The following is a 676-nucleotide window of genomic DNA, read 5'->3' on the forward strand; positions in this document are numbered from 1 at the left end:
TTTAGATAAGTAGTTTCATGCCCCATTATCCTATGAACAGTGTTTGTTTTCCTTTTCTTGTTCTTTTTTTCATGTATCAACATTTAATTCTTTGGCCTAAAGGGCTAGTGATAATGTATTGTGTAAATGGTTATTGTAGATAAAAGATCAAATAATGAAATAATATATTTCATTCAGAAGTTAATGATGATTTCTGTAGATAAAAGTTTATTATCTCATGTGTATATTTAAAAGTGCAGTATTCCATTTCTTTTTTTGGGTTTTGTGTAAATAAAATAAGTTTTGATAATTACCCATAAGGTGCTGTAAAGTTGTCAGATTTCATCCCACTAAAGGTTGTCAGTGTCACATACTGTTGCAACTGTGATTATTGTCACCATTTTTTTCCAAAGGTTATGTATTTGTCATGAAATGTAGAAATCAATATAGGAAATGTATATTCAGTACAGTGTTACACAGAATCTTTACTTTTTTAAATAATTTTGTTGATAGAACTTTTTATTTTAGATATGATGTGTAGATAATACTGATGCTTTATTTCACATGAAATCAAAGTGCCATTGATGAATGTTGTAACCTAGAGTAAAATTACTTCACAAACAGCTGTCACATTCACACTTAGAGAAGTTTAACTCATTGATGCCATATACTGTGTACTGTGTATTGTTGTTTTTGC

Source organism: Penaeus monodon, chromosome 28 (genome assembly GCF_015228065.2).
Source record: "Penaeus monodon isolate SGIC_2016 chromosome 28, NSTDA_Pmon_1, whole genome shotgun sequence".
Taxonomy (NCBI): Eukaryota; Metazoa; Arthropoda; class Malacostraca; order Decapoda; family Penaeidae; genus Penaeus; species Penaeus monodon.